Source organism: Lissotriton helveticus, chromosome 1_1 (assembly GCF_964261635.1).
Source record: "Lissotriton helveticus chromosome 1_1, aLisHel1.1, whole genome shotgun sequence".
In the NCBI taxonomy this organism is placed as follows: domain Eukaryota; kingdom Metazoa; phylum Chordata; class Amphibia; order Caudata; family Salamandridae; genus Lissotriton; species Lissotriton helveticus.
The window spans coordinates 151476471-151497169 of NC_136057.1; positions in this window are offsets into that span (position 1 = coordinate 151476471).

Genomic DNA, 20699 nt, shown 5'->3' on the forward strand with positions numbered 1-20699 from the left:
GATGATGTCACATATTACATCATTCATGACATGGTCAGTGACATCACTGATGACATCACTGATGACATCTCAAATGACATCACTGATGACATCACTGATGACATCTCAAATGACATCACTGATGACATCATCTAGTGTCTGTGTGTTTTTGTAAAGTTTAAATATGTTTTACATATTGAAGAATGAGTGGATGTATGGAAGACTGAGTGTGTGTGTGGCTGGCTGGGAGGTGTGTGACTCTGTGCATATCAATGTGTACTTGTATCAGTGATTGTATAAGAGAGTAAGTATGTGTTAGTATATGTGTGAAAAGTATGGTGTTCTGTGTTTAACTGTATAGATGAGGAAATCGAAGTGTGATTGATTCTTCACAGGACTGACTAGGTGTATGAGTGCATATGATAGTGTTGTAATAATGAGTGATTGTATGTATGAGTGATTGTATGGGTGAATGAGTGAATGTGTGTGTAGACGTAGGAATCAGTGAGCGCGTATGTAGTAACTGGTATTGGTGTGTCATGATGTCATCAGTGATGTCATTTGAGATGTCATCAGTGATGTCATTTGAGATGTCATCAGTGATGTCATCAGTGATGTCACTGAAGTATGGTGTTCTGTGTTTAACTGTATAGATGAGGAAATGGAAGTGTGATTGATTCTTTACAGGACTGACTAGGTGTGTGAGTAACTCCATGGATGAGTGGCAGTGTGTGAGTGTCTGCATAGGTGTATGAGTGCATATGATAGTGTTGTAATAATGTGTGACTGTATGTATGAGTGATTGTATGGGTGAATGAGTGAATGTGTGTGTAGACGTAGGAATCAGTGAGTGCGTATGTAGTAACTGGTATTGGTGTGTCATGATGTCATCAGTGATGTCATTTGAGATGTCATTTGAGATGTCATCAGTGATGTCATCAGTGATGTCACTGACCATGTCATGAATGATGTAATATGTGACATCATCAGCAGTGGATTGCGGGTGCGCGATATATAGTTAGTGCAACTAACTATATATGGAATTTCATTGGTTTTATGTAAATAAAATGTCCAGCTAACTATATATGGTCTCTAACCTATGGTTTTTTCAGTGAATTTTCAAGGTTTTGTAAATGCAAATTCCTAACTGTATATGGTCTATAACCTATGGTTTTTTCAGTGAATTTCATTGGTTTTTTAAAAGCTAATATCTATAGCTGTAAAATATATTCTTTATTACGTGACGTATAACGTAGCCACGTGAGACGCCTCATGACGCGTCGCATAACTGTGACGTATCGGCTCTGCAGCGCAAACAAAACCCGTAACGTAAGCGTGCCGGAGCACGCTTACAGATATATATATTTTTTTTAACCTTAATTAGACAAAATCCACACGTGCACATATCTTGAGGCCTTGCAAAGGCACATCAAACAAACAGTCCCTACAATTTTGCCAAGTTTGCTGGAAATCTATTCCCTTCATTTTTTTTTTACTGTTTCTCTTGGTTTTCCCCTTGTTACGCTTACCGGGACGCTACCCGGTACGCGAACCGGACGCTCCAAAAACACAAGATGGCGGACTCCCGTTACGCTGCCGATTAGCTGCCCGGTTCGCGTACCGGGAAGCGCCTCTACCGCGAAAAATCGCGGGGGACTTTAATATCCCCCTCATCAATCCTAGGGGGTCAGGAGGGGTTTACCTTGCCCCCTTTCCTTCATTTCCCCTTCTTTTTTCACCACATCTTGTCTCTCGAACCTACGCTGCCGGTTAGCTGCCCGGTTAGCTGCCCGGTGAGCTGCCCGGTGAGCTGCCCGGTTCGCGTACCGGGACGCGCCTCTACGGCGTAAAATCGCAAAAAAATGTTTTTTTTATGTTTTGCCCCGCGGGGCACTTTAATATCCCCCTCATCAATCCTAGGGGGTCAGGAGTGGTCTACCTTGCCCCCTTTCCTTCATTTCCCCCTTTGTTTTTCACCACATCTTGTCTCTCGATCGTACCGAGAGACAAGATGGCGGCCGCTCCGGACTGTTTAGAATGTTGACAGACACCGGAGAGCCAATCAGCTTCGCTTCGCGAAGTTCCGTAACGCGTCAGGTACGCGAACCGGGGCGCTAACCGGAGCGCTGTCACAGATATATATATTTTTTTTAACGTTAATTTCTCAAAATCCACTGGAGCACATATATTGAGACATAGCAAAGGCACGTCGGGCAAACCATATCTACAATTTTGCCAAGTTTCATGTAAATCTATTCAGCCGTTCGAGCTTAAAGTGAGTCCAACCGCCCTATGGAAAAATGAATGGGAAAAACGCGTTTTGGGACCCCCCTTTTTTCTCGGCCCCCCCTTGACGAAACCCCCCCAAATTTTCAGGGGCTGCTCAGAAACAAATGTGCCATTTTCCTGACAATTTCAGCCAATTCCGTCCACAAACGCCAAAGTTATTAGACATAGAATTTTCAGAAATCCCATAGAGAAAAAATCCTAACTATATATACCCACTGGCTATCGCCAGTAGGTAATATACATATATAAACATATATAATCTGCATATCTATATAAATATAAATGAATGCATACATATACATATATGCATACATATGCATGTTATTTACATGAAAGTTTTAAAAACACTAATAAAAGCAAAGCTAAAAAGCCACCTCATTACAAACAGAATGGCTTTAACTTAAACGAGGGCGAGATCTATTGCATTTTCAATGCTTGTTTACTTTGGTTCTATCAAGAAGGCATTCAGATGTGTCACACATTTGCCATAAATTCTGAATGTTAGCACTCTAGTTGCTCATTAGATCACTGTAGTAAAGCTAGTGCTCACCAGGGAAGTCTGCTGCTAATCATGGTTTGCAGCCATTTTCCCGCATTTTTTATCCCGCAGACTTTCAGTCCGCATACCATTATCCCGCAAGGTCATTGACCTCGCATACCATTATCCCGCATTTTTTCAAAACGCATGTGCATTTATCACGCATGCCTTTACAAAGAATTACGTTTTAAAGGCATGTATGGTAAATGTATTTGCGTTGTGAAAACCACGATGACGAGAGAGGTAAGTGGGTTTGTGTTAATTTTTTCGTGGGTTAGTGATTGTGTAGTGTAGTGTAGTGTTGTGTAGTGTAGTGTTGTGTTAGTGTAGTGTAGAGTTGTGGTGGTTGTTTAGTGTAGGGTCATGCTGGGGGTAGTGTTTTAGGGTTTAGGGTTGTGTTGTAGTGTTTGCGTAGTGTAGGGTCATGCTGGGGGTAGTGTTTTAGGGTTTAGGGTAGTGTTGTAGTGTTTGCGTAGTGTAGGGTCATGCTGGGGGTAGTGTTTTAGGGTTTAGGGTTGTGTTGTAGTGTTTGCGTAGTGTAGGGTCATGCTGGGGCTAGTGTTTTAGGGTTTAGGGTAGTGTTGTAGTGTTTGCGTAGTGTAGGGTCATGCTGGGCGTAGTGTTTTAGGGTTTAGGATAGTGTTGTAGTGTTTGCGTAGTGTAGGGTCATGCTGGGGGTAGTGTTTTAGGGTTTTGGGTAGTGTTGTAGTGTTTGCGTAGTGTAGGGTCATGCTGGGGTGTAGTATTTTAGGGTTTAGGGTAGTGTTGTAGTGTTTGCGTAGTGTAGGGTCATGCTGGGGGTAGTGTTTTAGGGTTTAGGGTAGTGTTGTAGTGTTTGCGTAGTGTAGGGTCATGCTGGGGGTAGTGTTTTAGGGTTTTGGGTAGTGTTGTAGTGTTTGCGTAGTGTAGGGTCATGCTGGGGGTAGTGTTTTAGGGTTTTGGGTAGTGTTGTAGTGTTTGCGTAGTGTAGGGTCATGCTGGGGTGTAGTGTTTTAGGGTTTTGGGTAGTGTTGTAGTGTTTGCGTAGTGTAGGGTCATGCTGGGGTGTAGTGTTTAGGGTTTTGGGTAGTGTTGTAGTGTTTGCGTAGTGTAGGGTCATGCTGGGGGTAGTGTTTTAGGGTTTTGGGTAGTGTTGTAGTGTTTGCGTAGTGTAGGGTCATGCTGGGGGTAGTGTTTTAGGGTTTTGGGTAGTGTTGTAGTGTTTGCGTAGTGTAGGGTCATGCTGGGGGGTAGTGATTTAGGGTTTTGGGTTGTGTTGTAGTGTTTGCGTAGTGTAGGGTCATGCTGGGGGTAGTGTTTTAGGGTTTTGGGTAGTGTTGTAGTGTTTGCGTAGTGTAGGGTCATGCTGGGGGTAGTGTTTTAGGGTTTAGGGTAGTGTTGTAGTGTTTGCGTAGTGTAGGGTCATGCTGGGGGTAGTGTTTTAGGGTTTAGGGTAGTGTTGTAGTGTTTGCGTAGTGTAGGGTCATGCTGGGGGTAGTGTTTTAGGGTTTAGGGTAGTGTTGTAGTGTTTGCGTAGTGTAGGGTCATGCTGGGGGTAGTGTTTTAGGGTTTAGGGTAGTGTTGTAGTGTTTGCGTAGTGTAGGGTCATGCTGGGGTGTAGTGTTTTAGGGTTTTGGGTAGTGTTGTAGTGTTTGCGTAGTGTAGGGTCATGCTGGGGGTAGTGTTTTAGGGTTTAGGGTAGTGTTGTAGTGTTTGCGTAGTGTAGGGTCATGCTGGGGGTAGTGATTTAGGGTTTAGGGTTGTGTTGTAGTGTTTGCGTAGTGTAGGGTCATGCTGGGGGTAGTGTTTTAGGGTTTAGGGTTGTGTTGTAGTGTTTGTGTAGTGTAGGGTCATGCTGGGGGTAGTGTTTTAGGGTTTAGGGTAGTGTTGTAGTGTTTGCGTAGTGTAGGGTCATGCTGGGGTGTAGTGTTTTAGGGTTTTGGGTAGTGTTGTAGTGTTTGCGTAGTGTAGGGTCATGCTGGGGGTAGTGTTTTAGGGTTTAGGGTAGTATTGTAGTGTTTGTGTAGTGTAGGGTCATGCTGGGGGTAGTGTTTTAGGGTTTAGGGTAGTGTTGTACTGTTTGTGTAGTGTAGGGTCATGCTGGGGGTAGTGTTTTAGGGTTTAGGGTAGTTTAGTTGTTTAGTGTATGCTAAAGGCATATTCGTTCTAAAAGTTTTCGTTATTTTAATTTGCGGCCTAATAGTACATGCGGGATTTTTTTTGCGGACTGATGGTATGCGGAATTTCGTCATATATTCGCTAATCATACTTTCTATGGCAAAATGAACCCCCTCATTTTGTTCCTTTTTAAATTAAATGTTTTAAGAGTTACCACTTTATTCCAATCAAGATGGCTTCAGGTGTGCCATACCTTTGTAATAAGTAGGACTGTTAGCACTCTAGTTGTTCTTTAGAACACTCTGGGACATTCTGTCATTGGGCTATAGTTGGGCTACATCTGGCTGATATTTGGGCTACATTTGTTTTTTTTGTCTCTGGTGGCCATCTTTGGGCTACATTGGGCTACATTGGGCTACATTGGGCTACATTTGGGCTCCAACATATATATAGCCCAATGTAGCCCAATATATATTTTTCAAAGTTAATTTTTGTAAAAACCACTGGAGCCTATATCTTGAGACATAGCAAAGGCACATCGGGCTACCAGTCCCTACAATTTTGCCAAGTTTGGTGTAAATCCATTCAGCCGTTCAGGCTAAAAGTGAGGCCAATCGCCCTATGGAAAATTGCATGGGAAAAAAACGTTTTGGGACCCCCTTTTTTCTCGGCCCCCCCTTGACGAACCCCCCCCCAAATTTTCAGGGGCTGCTCAGGAACAAAATGTTCCATTTTCCTGAAAATTTCAGCCAATTCTGTCCTCAAACGCCAAAGTTATTCGACATAGAATTTTCAAAAATCCCATAGGAAAAAAATCCTAACTATATATACCTACTGGCTATCGCCAGTAGGTAATATATATATATATATATATAGATCTATATATATCTATATATATCTATATATCTATATATATATATATATCTATATATATATGCGCGAAAACTCCAAACACTACCTCCGATCCCAAACTCGGAACGGCGAAGCAAGCAGGAGACGGACCACCAGGATAAATTACAGGTATTCTTTATTGCAGTTTCAGCTGGGTTAAAGGGCAAGACGCGTTTCGGGCTGGAACAGCCCTTGTTCACATGCAATAGATCCGATGCAACTTTTTTCTTTTTATAATGCAAGTGATCCTACTGCCACCCGCCTCTAAACTGGTCATGTGACCCTAGAGATAGAAAACATACTGCCTGTTGTGCAAAATACGCCGATAAAAACACTGCATGAAAAATAGCAAGTTTTAAACATTGTAGTAAAGAACATAATTGAATAAATTATGACAATTGAAAATAACAGGATACATCCTTACTTTTCTAATATAAGAAACAAGGCGTTATATGATTGTCTAATACACTAAAGATATTCTTAAAATATAGCCACAGAGCAATATGATATTCAGGCAGGACAGGGGAACTTATAGTGCTACTAATAGTGACACCTGGTCAATGCCTAAAGTGTAAGAAGTTTACATTACATATGCAAAAAAGCGGGATAAAGTGCTGTAGTGCATGATAAAATCAACCTGTAATTGCAATGCATAAATGCCATCTTAACAATAGGGATCAAGCAGAACCTCATTTTGTTAGATAAAAGTTAGATTTAAAACATTACAAAAAATGGTTAATTAATTTATCAAGATAAAAAGTGAATAAAACACCTGGTGTATAAAACAATTATAGCCAAAATCTAATAAAAGACAGAATAATGAATATATATTTATATATATATATATACACACACACATCTATATACACAAGAGGAAACTGTAGTGAAAAATGGAAACGTTTTGTTGACTAACAGGGAACCTGACTAGCCATAGAGAAACAGGAAATATATATATATTTACTTAGAATTAATGAAAGATTTTTTTTTCCCTTCCTGCTGGACAAAGAGTTGAACAAGGCGGTGAGGGTTTATAAATGTAATATCAGTGTAAGGTAAAGACTCAAACATAGAAACACCTCTTTTATCTGTCAGTGAGGCAACATCCTCGCATGAGAAAGGTGAGGACACACGCCCTGATAAATGTATAGTGAAACCACCTTGGATACACGAAGGAGGGGCAGGAGAGCAATACCTGATCACAGATAAAAGTGAACATTGAGGGCAGAGTAGACTAGTGATATCAGTTAGAGAGAGGAAATAGAGAGAAGAGGGACGTAAGCCAGGGAAATATGCACTAGCAAAGCCAATAGGTCTTGTCTTTGGGAACAATCGGTTTAGCCAATAGTTTTTACCCACTCTGCACACCATATCCAGTGCTGGGCGGCTAAAGATTAATAAAAATAAAAAGCCCTTGATTTGGTTGTCCGAGTAATGTTGTAGCACCTACAAAATGATGAGAGCAGTTTTTTTTCTTTTTAGTTACTGGACTGAGTTCGATTGGTAACTAAAATGAGAAAAAATCACAAAAGGTAGGTTAGATAAACAACACAGTGGAGGAGCAGCAGCACTCGGAGAGCAACAAGAAGGTGGAGCAACACAGAGGGTGCGGATGGGAGCAACAACATGGAGGACAGGATGGGAAAGCAACATAAAGTGCAGGTGTAGGAGGAAGCAACACAGAGTGCACAGGGAGAGAGGCAAACAGCAAGAGAGGGATGTGGGGGAGCTAGAGAGCCGGCGAACAAGATGGTCGCATTCTTGTGAGGCTCTGTTAGCCCGGGTAATCAATCCGGTATAATCGTCCTAACAAACGTTGCAAAAACTGCCCAAACTTATTGAATGCTATGTTTCAAACACAGGAAAGACTGAGCTGCCACAGGAGCTGTACTTTGCTGTCCTGAACAATTGGCGCGGTGAAGCTCAACTCTGCGGCCTAGGGTGGCGCAAGATTGCGGTGCAGGAAAACACTAAGGGGCAGATTTATGAAGGCCTTGCGCCGCCGGTGCGTCACTTTTTCCCATGTTAAAAGTGACGCACCGGCGGCGCAAGGCCTTCATAAATCTGCCCCTAATTGAACAATTGTTCGCACCCCAACGACACAGCGAACAGCCTGCAAGACTGCCGCGATGCGGGGGGGGCGGGGAACTAACCCACGGCTATGCCGTGGTACGGAGGGACTGCCAAAAGATGTGAAGGCGGGACCGCTGGACACTGCTGGAGCTGAGAAGACCCTTTATCGGCTGCCGATCACCTGGGCCCCGCTCGCGCTGTCCTCTGCCTTGAGAAGTAGTGACAATCCTGGCACCCGGTGGCCAATGCCTGACCCTGAAGAAGACTGAAAAAACTTGACACGTGAGGGGCAAATTTAACTGACTATTCAGGTAAGATTACACATTCTACATTAGAGGGCTTTTTAGGTCTCGCCTAGCTATCGCGTAAGCGATGCTCTGTAAGATATTAAGTAAGGGGCTTTTGAAAGTGCTCCCAAAGGCTGCAGGCGGATCGGGTACAGTGCATGTGCACCGGGCGCATGCACCATTTGTCAGCCTGCGTGATCACTTTCGCAGCCGCTCTGATGTTCTCAGTGAGCCACGGTGCCACTGAGAACATCAAAGCAGCCGCTAAAGTAATCACCATTTGCGTGCACACCACTCGCGTGCTACCTGCCCCATCACTTTCCCTACTGGCATTCCCCGCTCCCTTCTCGCCCAGTCCTTGTTTCCCTTGTGTGCTTCTCCTCTGCTCTCCCTTGTGTGCTGCATTATCTCTCCCCCAACCCTGCCTGTTGCCTCCCTCCCACTCACTCCTTAGTTGCCTCCTACCTCTTCATTCTTTTCGAAAAAGATTTTTTTGGGTGGGTCGGAGGAACAGGCAGCAAGTTGCTGCAGGCCCCTCCGCTTTATTACAAAATTGCTTTTATGCTACTTCAGTTTCTATTTTTTTTCTTATCTCATGGTAAATTAAAAAAACAGATGACACATGAGTTGCATCATCGCTCCTCATTTAATTTTTTTTAGCATGTTGTACAGCATCTAGCTACTGTATGACATGGTACATGTAACATGGCCTTCTGGCAATGGTGGCAGCGTTGCTTGTTTATTTAGCCTGTCGATTTGCCGTCCCACACAAACACACACACAGTGTTGGAAAGGGGAGTCTCTGGTTGGCGCAGTGCAGCACTGGCGACAAGCAGGGACCCTCTCTTCCCCGTCAGGGCTAAGGGTTACCTTCAAGAACAACCTCTGCTTACCCTCTAGGTAGTGTGGCGCAAGCAGTCTAGGCTAATCTCTGGGGCACATAGGGTTAAACATTTGCAGTATCACACCATCACCACCAACCCACCACACAATGACACCAAACTTTTCTGTAGTAAAAATATGTTCTCTTTATATTTTGTTCAGCAGCAGTCTTGTAAATACAGTTTGAGTTACTTTCAAAATGCGAGGTTCCAGTTACTCTTTAATATATGCCACAGGTCTTGTTAAGTTCTTTACTTGTCTTTCAAAGGAAAGGGGGGTTTCAGGCTCTTCAATGTACTTTTCCTGTCCTGTTGATCAACCAGGGTTACCCCGGGCTGTCCGTGGGCCTCTCTGCGCCCCTGGGCTCCTCCGCGTAGGAAAAGCGGGCCCGGTCTGCCCAATCTCACGCTTTAGGCGGGAGCGGCGGCCGGGGAGTCAGCGTCTGCCTCTCTCTGTGAGCTGCACGGCTGTGCGCGGCTGGCGGGGGAGAGAGCGGGGGCCCTGGGAGCGCTCCACACGCGGCTCCGAGGGCTGGGCGAGACAGAGGGCGGTGCGAGCGAGGCAGGGCAGATGCTCGCACCGCGGGGCAAGAAACAGTACCTTTTTATTGAAGCAGCTGGGGCGCAGGTCAGCGCGGTGATCCGCGTCGTGGTGTCTTCCTTCCGACGTTGGAGCGAGCGGCGGCTCGGCTCTGGCTCGGGGGTTGGCGTTGCGGCGCGGGCCGGGTCGCGCTGGTGAAGCGCCTCGGGGTTCTCACAAAGGGGGGCACACGCAGAGGGCAGCGATCCTCAGCGCAGGCCTCTGTTAATCCAGGCGACGTTCTGGCACCCCACGCAGCAGCTGTTTCTCGGACAGTGACGGCGCGTTCAGGGGCACAAGACACGAAGGGGGGCAAGCAGGCACCGGGCACGGCCTTTCTTCACGTTGCGAGCTGCGGCTCGGGGCCAGTCACGGTGCTTGGATCAGCGGGGCTGGTCTTTGCGTTGCTTCTGGGCCTGGCAGGCGGCAGTCACGTTGGTCAGAGGGAGGGCAGCTCCCAGAGCGGTGCTGAAGAGCACGATGGTCACAGCGCGCTCCGCTTTTCCTGGAGAGGCTTGCAGAGGGAAAGCAGCGTCTCACAGCGGTTCCTCTGTCAGGGGGTAGCGCCCACTGTTCCTGGGGCGCTGGTCAGGGGGCAAGTTCCACAGCAAGCCCTTGGAGATCTTTTAGGAGTTTGGCACAAAGTTCAAATAAAAGCAAAAGTCTCTTGTAGTCTCTTCTTTTTCTCTCCTTCTGCAGCAAGGCACCAGACACAGGCCAGAGACAGCACTCCTCCTTGTAGTCCTTCCAGGTCCTTCTCTTCGGGCAGAGTTTCTTCTGTAGCGCAAACAGGATCTAATTTACAAGGAGCAGGGCTCCTACTTTTATACCCAGTTTCTTTTGTTCTCACAGGCCAGGGGGGCCTTTGCATAACTGCTCTCAGTCCCTGAGCACTTGTGGTGGGTACTTCTGCTTCTGCATTCAGTGTGAGGGCAGGCCCATCAGCCGCTCCCCAGGGGGGCGGAGCCAGCATTGTGTGGACAGGGGCGGCCGGGAGCACTTTGTTGACAAGCTTCGGTCCTTCCTGGGCCAGGTGCAGGCTGAGTCATCAGTCGCTCCCCAGGGGGGCGGAGCCAGCATTGTGGAGGCAGAGCACTGCCTGATGCATCATTCAGGGAAACTCCCACCTCCCACTAAGGTGTCATCCTGCTATTCACCACCTGTCAACTCCCAGCCCTGTCACTCACACAACTCAGACAGTCAGATACACACAAAAGCAGAGGCGGGCTAAAATGGTTAGGCAAGCAAATGCTAGCTTTCTAAAAGTAGCATTTGCAAACACAGGATATTAAAATAAACTTTACTAAAAGAAGTATTTTATTATTCTGAGTTCAGGCATACTAAACATTAGTTTCTACCATGTTCCCTGAGCCTGCTGGGATTATAGAGTGTAATAATTCCAGCAGCCCATCTGGCCTAAAGGGAACTGGTAGCCTTACAATAGTGAAAAACGAATTTGGCAGTAATTCACTATTAGAACATGCCACACACATCAGGGCATGTCCTACCTTATACTTACAATGCACCCTGCCCTCAGGCCTACCATAGGGGTGACTAATATGAAGTTAAGGGAAGGTTTAGGGCTGGCAAGTGGGTGCACTTGCCCAGCCAGCATGACAGTACCAGACTGCACGCAGGTTCTGCAATGGCAGACCCTAGACACATTTTAAGGCTGCTTCTGTGGGTGGCGCAACCAGCGCTGCAGGCCCACTAGCAGTATTGGCATTTACAAGCCCTGGCACTCCTGGTGCACTTTACTGGGGACTAACAGTAAATCCAATGAACCAATCATGGACATCAATCACATGTACACTTTTCAGCAGGGAGAGCATATGCACTTTAGCACTGGTCAGCAGTGGTAAAGTGCCCAGAGTCATTAAACCAACAAAAACAGGTCAGAGAGAGTATTGGAGGAAGTCAAAAAGTTTAGGGATGACCCTGCCAAGAGGGCCAGGTCCAACACAACCCCCTTCCAGCCAAAACGCAGGGTGGACCAATCACTACCTTGATGGTCTTCACTGCTTTGGGCGATAGAACAAGGACCTGGCCCGCAACTGCAGGGGCAGACTCCAGTTCTACGCCAAACTGAACCTTTTTCGATTCCTCTGGGTATGCTCTCAGGGTCCACAAAGCCAATCCATGGGAAACCCTTCTCTACACCTGTGGACACCACCCGTGCAGCCTTGAACCTTAATTCGCTCACGGGTGTGTCCCAACAGGCAGACAGAAAAATGTCACAGTGGCCACTGACAGTAGTCAGGAATGAGACCCAGGCCTTATGCCTCTCAGGGCTCTCAAACCTCTGTGGCCTTAAAGAGCGGGGGGCATTAGCCCCAGGTGCTTGGCACCCTTGGTCCACTCTCCCTCCTGTCAGGTCAGGTATGACATCCTGGCACTGACCCACCAGTCCCAGGTCTGTACCTGGCGGCTGGACCAAAGACTGGGGTGGCCTCTCCCACACCCGGTCCTCCTCCTTGGGGTTCTGTACCCTCCCACCTGGAGTGGTACCCCCTTCCAGAATTGTCAGGGCACCTGGGGCAGGTGACCTGCACAATTCGCCCACCAGTTCAGGGGTGCTATCCTGCAACTGGGGCACCAGGTCAGGGGGGACACCCTGCACCTGGCCCTTAAACCTAGGGTCTAAACCCTCAATCCGTACCGGGGTCAGAGGCGAGGACTCCCTCCCTCTGCACCCCCTTCCAGAGTACTGCCCACTCCCAACTGGAGTGGTACCCCTAGAAGTGACATGGGCCAGGACACTGATTACAGTGGTCCCACCCTCCAGGTCAGACAACACCTGAACCTGACTCTCCAACTCAGGGACCCAACCCCGCAGTTGAACACTTGCCTGGCGCACCAGGACTTCCCGGGGAGCACGCCTGCCCCCCCTGAGGGTGGCAAGTAACTCATGTGTCGTGCGACAGTCTGCCTGGCGCAGATCTCCCAACCCCTGTCCCTCTGACAGTGAGGGAAGATCCCCCAGGACAGAAGTGGCGTCCCCCTGGTCATTCACTGGGGACGCAGCCCTGCTGGCTGGCCCCTGACCCACTGGTTCTTCCACTGGGGACTCTTTCCCCCTCTCGCCCCTCTTTCTGGACTTCTGCACCCTCCCAACTGGAGCGGTACTGCCAGACACCAGAACTACTGGAGCTCTGCTTACAGAGCCTCCATGTTCTCTAGCCACTGGGAGATCCCCCTCAGCGGGTGACTCATCCGGACAGCCTAGGCTCCCCACCTGGTGTTCCCTTAAAGAACCATCCAGGCTCTGAGACTGAGGTTGGGCACTACCGGGACAAACCCCATTCTCACTCCTTCCCCTTAAGGACAGGACGTGAGGCCCTACACCCCTCTCACTACTACAGGACCTAGCTGGGCTACTCTGCGCCACTTCCACCACTCTGGGCTGGAAGATACCTGAGCCACTCCCCACAGGATCACACCCCAATGCCTCTCCAGACCCTCCGGAATCCACCACAAGGTCTGCCTCCAATGTGAGCTCCCTGGGGTCAGAGAACTCACTCTCAAACAGGTGTTGGCATAGCTCTGGAAAACTGGGACTTAAAGTATGCTCTCCCACAATTGGATTACACAGCCCCCTAGCAGGGTTAACCAAACCATCCTTCACCTCTCCATCCAGCGCCTCACACACATACTCTACACCATTCTTCTGAGACTGGCCAGACAGTAGCGAACTGTCTCTGTCACACAACCCACACTCTTCTGGGCGGTCCTTACACTCACCCACCAGGACCTCAACCATGGGGGAATCCCTCCCACCACTAGGACCATGAACTCCTACGCCAGCTACCCTATTCCCTTCAGGGACGCTGCGCACTACTGGAGCTACCTCATGCCCTTGAACCTCCTGGTGTATGTTAACCCCCTCCAAGTCAGGTGCCATACCTCTAGGCGCGCGCGTTATGCTGTCTGCACTAGATACCTGAATGTTGATGCCACCATCTGAGCTGGACTCCACCTCCAACTCAGCAAAGCTCAATCTCTGAGCTACACATATTTCTTGTTGCTGGGCTGAAGCCCTCCTAGCCTCACGCCCCTCGAGCTCCAAGTCAAGTTTCCTCATTCTTAAGTCATGCGCAAGCTCCATTTTCATTTCTTCCAGGGCTAACTTCCTAGATTCTAGCTCCAGTTGGCAATTCAATTTCAGCTCCGCCAACTTCATTTCATGTATTCTGGCCTCCTTCCTGTCCGTCAACTCCTCTGGCGACAGGGCTCTACCAAAATCCATGATGCTTCCTGCTGATCCAGGCATGACTTCGCAACAAATGTGGATTCTCTCAGTAAAACATAAAAAAAAGTCTGTGGCTTAGTTACTGGACTGTCATCACTGTGCAATGGTCAATAGTAAATGTATGAACACTGCAAATGTAAATCCGCGATCCTCACCGCTGCGTCCAATGTAGGAAGGGGGAGTCTCTAGTTGGCGCAGTGCAGCACTGGCGACAAGCAGGGACTCTCTCTTCCCCGTCAGGGCTAAGGGTTACCTTCAAGAACAACCTCTGCTTACCCTCTAGGTAGTGTGGCGCAAGCAGTCTAGGCTAATCTCTGGGGCACATAGGGTTAAACATTTGCAGTATCACACCATCACCACCAACCCACCACACAATGACACCAAACTTTTCTGTAGTAAAAATATATTCTCTTTATATTTTGTTCAGCAGCAGTCTTGTAAATACAGTTTGAGTTACTTTCAAAATGCGAGGTTCCAGTTACTCTTTAATATATGCCACAGGTCTTGTTAAGTTCTTTACTTGTCTTTCAAAGGAAAGGGGGGTTTCAGGCTCTTCAATGTACTTTTCCTGTCCTGTTGATCAACCAGGGTTACCCCGGGCTGTCCGTGGGCCTCTCTGCGCCCCTGGGCTCCTCCGCGTAGGAAAAGCGGGCCCGGTCTGCCCAATCTCACGCTTTAGGCGGGAGCGGCGGCCGGGGAGTCAGCGTCTGCCTCTCTCTGTGAGCTGCACGGCTGTGCGCGGCTGGCGGGGGAGAGAGCGGGGGCCCTGGGAGCGCTCCACACGCGGCTCCGAGGGCTGGGCGAGACAGAGGGCGGTGCGAGCGAGGCAGGGCAGATGCTCGCACCGCGGGGCAAGAAACAGTACCTTTTTATTGAAGCAGCTGGGGCGCAGGTCAGCGCGGTGATCCGCGTCGTGGTGTCTTCCTTCCGACGTTGGAGCGAGCGGCGGCTCGGCTCTGGCTCGGGGGTTGGCGTTGCGGCGCGGGCCGGGTCACGCTGGTGAAGCGCCTCGGGGTTCTCACAAAGGGGGGCACACGCAGAGGGCAGCGATCCTCAGCGCAGGCCTCTGTTAATCCAGGCGACGTTCTGGCACCCCACGCAGCAGCTGTTTCTCGGACAGTGACGGCGCGTTCAGGGGCACAAGACACGAAGGGGGGCAAGCAGGCACCGGGCACGGCCTTTCTTCACGTTGCGAGCTGCGGCTCGGGGCCAGTCACGGTGCTTGGATCAGCGGGGCTGGTCTTTGCATTGCTTCTGGGCCTGGCAGGCGGCAGTCACGTTGGTCAGAGGGAGGGCAGCTCCCAGAGCGGTGCTGAAGAGCACGATGGTCACAGCGCGCTCCGCTTTTCCTGGAGAGGCTTGCAGAGGGAAAGCAGCGTCTCACAGCGGTTCCTCTGTCAGGGGGTAGCGCCCACTGTTCCTGGGGCGCTGGTCAGGGGGCAAGTTCCACAGCAAGCCCTTGGAGATCTTTTAGGAGTTTGGCACAAAGTTCAAATAAAAGCAAAAGTCTCTTGTAGTCTCTTCTTTTTCTCTCCTTCTGCAGCAAGGCACCAGACACAGGCCAGAGACAGCACTCCTCCTTGTAGTCCTTCCAGGTCCTTCTCTTCGGGCAGAGTTTCTTCTGTAGCGCAAACAGGATCTAATTTACAAGGAGCAGGGCTCCTACTTTTATACCCAGTTTCTTTTGTTCTCACAGGCCAGGGGGGCCTTTGCATAACTGCTCTCAGTCCCTGAGCACTTGTGGTGGGTACTTCTGCTTCTGCATTCAGTGTGAGGGCAGGCCCATCAGCCGCTCCCCAGGGGGGCGGAGCCAGCATTGTGTGGACAGGGGCAGCCGGGAGCACTTTGTTGACAAGCTTCGGTCCTTCCTGGGCCAGGTGCAGGCTGAGTCATCAGTCGCTCCCCAGGGGGGCGGAGCCAGCATTGTGGAGGCAGAGCACTGCCTGATGCATCATTCAGGGAAACTCCCACCTCCCACTAAGGTGTCATCCTGCTATTCACCACCTGTCAACTCCCAGCCCTGTCACTCACACAACTCAGACAGTCAGATACACACAAAAGCAGAGGCGGGCTGAAATGGTTAGGCAAGCAAATGCTAGCTTTCTAAAAGTAGCATTTGCAAACACAGGATATTAAAATAAACTTTACTAAAAGAAGTATTTTATTATTCTGAGTTCAGGCATACTAAACATTAGTTTCTACCATGTTCCCTGAGCCTGCTGGGATTATAGAGTGTAATAATTCCAGCAGCCCATCTGGCCTAAAGGGAACTGGTAGCCTTACAATAGTGAAAAACGAATTTGGCAGTAATTCACTATTAGAACATGCCACACACATCAGGGCATGTCCTACCTTATACTTACAATGCACCCTGCCCTCAGGCCTACCATAGGGGTGACTAATATGAAGTTAAGGGAAGGTTTAGGGCTGGCAAGTGGGTGCACTTGCCCAGCCAGCATGACAGTACCAGACTGCACGCAGGTTCTGCAATGGCAGACCCTAGACACATTTTAAGGCTGCTTCTGTGGGTGGCGCAACCAGCGCTGCAGGCCCACTAGCAGTATTGGCATTTACAAGCCCTGGCACTCCTGGTGCACTTTACTGGGGACTAACAGTAAATCCAATGAACCAATCATGGACATCAATCACATGTACACTTTTCAGCAGGGAGAGCATATGCACTTTAGCACTGGTCAGCAGTGGTAAAGTGCCCAGAGTCATTAAACCAACAAAAACAGGTCAGAGAGAGTATTGGAGGAAGTCAAAAAGTTTAGGGATGACCCTGCCAAGAGGGCCAGGTCCAACACACAGCCTTTCCCTGTTTGCTTCCTGGCATCCCTACTTCTGCCTGCCACTTAAAAAAAGCCTCTGTCTCTTGCCCCCAAGTCTTTGCTGCACTTATTTACAACTGGCGGCGGAGCTAGCCTTCCATCTCGGAGTCAGTTTTGTTAAGAGACACTTTTATTTCCATCTCTTCCCTTTGACCACCCACTTTACTAAACGTTTAATACTCAAGGTGTCTGCATTTCACTTCTGTGCTCCAAATGCATCAGCGCACATTTACTTAAAAAAACATACAGCTTCTTGCATCCGGAGTCTCTCTTCTGGGGCCCCTTTCTTCCAGCCCTCACAACATCCCCACACCCTGCATACCTTATCTCCTTTATCGGGCCATAAATCTTCACAGGCTGCCCATTTGCTTTGCTCTAACGTCCTCTCCCTCTGTCCGTGTGTTACAAATGCATGTCATTTAAAATGCAGAGTAAGTTTGCATTTTTTATTTACCCGAGAGGATTCCTACAGCCCTTTTTATTTAAACCGACCCTTTCTATTTACCTTATAAACTTTTTAGCAAAAATTTTCCTCTCATTCTAGAGTCCCCTCCTCCTACTACTGAAGATACCCCTTGGACATTTTAAAACAAATGGTGAGCGCACTTTATTTTCATTTTTTTCTCTGCGTAATCTCTAATTTCATTCATGCTTGTCTTAATCCGGAAGTCTCTGCTAAAAGAAATAAATGTAACTTTAAAACATTTTTTTACTATTGCTTTTACTTTTAAAGGGTCTTGTTAATTTTTTTACTGTGATTTTGCGGTGAGTAATAAACATGTTAGGTCATGAATATTTCAGAAAATCTGTATAGAGCACTCTCGTCTCGTTTAACATATTTATGATGCTGTGAAAGCATCGGTCATACAACCACACACAGGTGGGTGGCTACGACGAGGCTGTGCAATGACCCCATGCTTTTTCTTCGTATTTGAGTTAATTTCATGTTTCTTAGCAATAAATGCTCCTTATAAAGCCAATCTTGCGGGATGTGGCCACCTGTATTCGAACACAAGTTTTTTGAGTGTTTTTTCCTTTCTAGCATGCGTTGCTTTCGCTACTCACATTACATGTGACAGCGGGCTGGGGAACAAAAATTAGACTTTAAAAAGAGAAGTACACTTTATGTAATAAAAGCTCAATGGAAAATGTGACCTTCCCCACTTTATAGCGGAAAGTTATGAGTAGCTAGTTAGCTGTATGGCACTTTATGCCACCTTAATAGCGCCTCGGATCTCTGCAAAACAGGTTGCTGTTGTGCCATCCTCACACTCATTTTTTTTGTTTCATAACACGTGTTGCTGCCGTCTTAATAGTTAATAATTACTTTTGTGTTTATTTTCCCATTCTTAAATATATAACTCCGATATTATCATATGTGCATGGAAAACACATACCAAGCTGTACTATATGATGCAAACCCAAAGATGACATTCGGATTCTTATGTTCACTGTTAAACTAAGAATTCTGGAAATAGAGGGGCATATTACCAACGTTAAGCGATATTTATCGCTAATGATGCTTAGCAACGAATTTTTTAACGCTAAGCATCGTCAGAAATTATCGCAGATAAACCTTGCTATTATCAAGGTTTATCGCAAATGCGATAAAAAACGGCCGCAATGCATGAATATCGCTGAAAAGTCAGCGATATTCATGCATTACCGAGCTAATGCTCTTAGCCATGTTATCCACCTGCCATTGGATAACATGGCTAAGAACTGCTCAGGGCAGGTGTTAGTTTTTGGAGATATTCGCGCTTAGCGCGAATATCTCCAAAAGTTGGTAATAGGAGATAGCGATGTTAGCGACTGTTTCCAGTCGCTAACATCTTGGCACACCCACTTTGCATGTCATTAGTGATAAATATCACTGACATGCAAAGTGGGGCCCAAGATGGTCGCTATCTCCTACTAGCTGTCGCTAACTGGTGTTAGCGACAGCTAGATAATAGGGAGATAATTTTATCTCCGCTTTCTTGGCTTTTAAAGCCAAAAAAGCGGAGATAAACCCCCTTGATAATATGCCCCAGAGTGTTGTTAACACTCATCCTTATTTAATATGAGCTTAAGCCAATGCGTGGCTGGGGAGAGGTTGTTCCTCATTCTAAGTACTCTAGGTAGTGCTGCAGCTGTGCCCCTCTTCCTAGTTTTACAAGGGGTTTATCTCCCTTTCTCTCAGTCACCCTCCCACAATGCACCCACCCTTAACCCCTTCCTGTCTTTTGTTTCTCTGAGCTCTGCGCCAGCACAGGACAAGCACATTCACTTAAAACTCGCAGAGCCTCGCATCCGGAGTCTCTCTTTCGGGGCCCCTCCCTGCCAGCCCTCACAGTATTCACAAGCTGCACATAGCTTATCTCCGTTATCGGGCCATAACTCTTCTCTGGCTGCCCATTTGCTTTACTCTCACGTCCTCTCTCCTGTTGCCCATGTGTTACAAATGCTTATTATGTTTGTTTCCTATATATGCATAAGTTACAGTTTCTCTTTAGAGAACAGTACCCTGTTTAGCTGTCTGAAGAGGTGAACTTAAACTGTGCAAGTCACGGCAGCACAGCAATGGAGTAACTTGTCATGTTTCCCTCCAAACCTTTCCCCAAACCATGTGACGATCCTAGAGAAGAGATGTCTCAGTGGGGGCAGCCCTGTGCTGGATGGGTAGACTGCGAACAGTGGGGCTGATTCACAGAACTAACTTAAGACAAAATCCTAAACTTACTACTTTTGGTATTCACAGAAGTTAGGATTTTGTTTTAAGACAGACCTAAGACAGACTTAAGACAGACTTAAGACAGAATCCTAACTTAAGCCTGTCTTAAATCTGTCTTAAGTCTGTCTTAAGACAAAATCCTAACTTCTGTGAATACCAAAAGTAGTAAGTTCAGGATTTTTTCTTAAGTTAGTTTTGTGAATCGGGCCCAGTGCCATTTGAATGGATTGTTAACTAAGGGCCAGATTCAACAAACAAAAATCCGCTCGCAAAGGGCCAGGGGGTATATTACCAACAACTAGCGATAATTTTTGTCTCTAACTTGTTTAGAGACAAAAATTATCGCCGCAAATCGGCGATTTTTATCGCAGATAAACCTTGCTATTAGCAAGGTTTATCGCAAATGCGATAAAAAACGGCCGCAATGCATGAATATCGCTGAAAAGTCAGCGATATTCATGCATTATCGAGCAAATGCTTTTAGCCATGTTATCCACCTCCCATTGGATAACATGGCTAAGAACTGCTCCTGGGCAGGTGTTAGCTTTTGGAGATATTCGCGCTTAGCGCGAATATCTCCAAAAGTTGGTAATAGGAGATAGCGATGTTAGCGACTGTTTCCAGTCGCTAACATCTTGGCACGCCCACTTTGCATGTCATTAGTGATAAATATCACTGACATGCAAAGCGGGGCCCAAGATGGTCGCTATCTCCTATTAGCTGTCGCTAACTGGTGTTAGCGAGGGCTTGGTAATAGGGAGATAATTTTATCTCCGCTTTCTTGGCTTTTAAAGCCAAAAAAGCAGAGATAAACCCCCTTGATAATATGCCCCCAGATTCTGAGAATCTGGGGGCATATTATCTGAGAATCTGGGGGCATATTATCAAGGGGGTTTGTCTCCGCTTTTTTGGCTTTAAAAGCCAAGAAAGCGGAGATAAAATTATCTCCCTATTACCTAGCTGTCGCTAACACCAGTTAGCGACAGCTAGTAGGAGATAGCGACCATCTTGGGCCCCACTTTGCATGTCAGTGATATTTATCACTAATGACATGCAAAGTGGGCGTGCCAAGATGTTAGCGACTGGAAACAGTCGCTAACATCGCTTTCTCCTATTACCAACTTTTGGAGATATTCGCGCTAAGCGCGAATATCTCCAAAAGCTAACACCTGCCCTGAGCAGTTCTTAGCCATGTTATCCAATGGGAGGTGGATAACATGGCTAAGAGCATTAGCTCGGTAATGCATGAATATTGCTGACTTTTCAGCGATATTCATGCATTGAGGCCGTTTTT